The following is a 1,156-nucleotide window of genomic DNA, read 5'->3' as shown; positions in this document are numbered from 1 at the left end:
AGCCAGGGTCCGGCTGAAGCCAAAGGACCACAGGCATCGGGGGCCAGGCATTTGCTGTCCCACAAACAACTGAGGCCCGTGCTGGAGCCAAAAGCAACAATCCAGAGAGGAGCCAGCGTCAGGAGCTAGGAATGAGGATTTGGAGAGTGGCAGGGAGAAGCAGTCTGAAGGTCCAGCTGTGGGGCAGCAGGGCAGTAGCTGTGAATGATGCCTCAGGGGTCACCCTCATGGACCAGGTGGAAGGGCTGGTTCTTCCACCCATCCTTTGTGGTCCTGAGCTGGGGAGGAAGCCCGATACACTCCTTTGGTGGAAATATTTCAGGGGAAGTGAGAGCTCTGTGTTTGCCTAGTCTCTGGAAGCTTCATGGCCGTGACCCAAGGAGGGAATGCTCTGGTCCTAGCTCACGTGGGCTTCAGCCTTGGCTTCAGGAACTGGGCCAGTGCAGAAATCAGTCTTGAATGTATCTGAGGCTTGGACCGTTGACACCTTTGAAGGGTAACAGAGGTAACTTGGCTTTCAGCTGGTGCCAGGAACTGCCTGGGAACCGTGGGCCTGGAGCTGACTTGCGCAGGGTGACCTTAGCCCAGGAGAAGGCAGACAGACCCAACTCAGGTGCAGCCAGCTTTGCCTTCATATTTAGCTGCAGAATCAGCTGAATGTGCCCTGTTCCCATTGAGCAATCCCGATTATTCACTGAGAAGCTCCATCCCAAACCTCTGCACCACCTTACGTGTTTTGATGGCATTGACATATACCCATGCCGTACTTCTCTGCCTCAGCATTAATCCAAACTGGAAGAACAAGGGCTTAAAAAGCAACAATCACTGGAAGCGGTGATGGTTTAATTGAACGGTTCGTTTACCAGGTGTTGGCAGGTAGAGGGGACACTGTGAGGCACAGCCCGCAGCGGACTGTGGTCAGTTCTCCTTCTCCAGCATCTCGCAGCGGGGCCATGACTGGACACTGGTTAGGTCAGGGCGGGTGTGTGGACTCCAAGGTCATGCCCTGGTGTCACGTCTGGGTGCCAAACGTGGCCCAGTAAAGCTGTACCTACATGCCTGCTGTGTTTGCTGCCTTGGAAAAACAACTTCTTTAATTTCTGAGCTTCAAGGACATTATGTGCTCTCTGGAGGGTGAATTAGATGGGGCAAGCAT

Source organism: Cariama cristata, unplaced genomic scaffold (genome assembly GCF_000690535.1).
Source record: "Cariama cristata isolate BGI_N322 unplaced genomic scaffold, ASM69053v1 scaffold12981, whole genome shotgun sequence".
Taxonomy (NCBI): domain Eukaryota; kingdom Metazoa; phylum Chordata; class Aves; order Cariamiformes; family Cariamidae; genus Cariama; species Cariama cristata.
Note: the sequence above shows the minus strand (reverse complement) of the source record.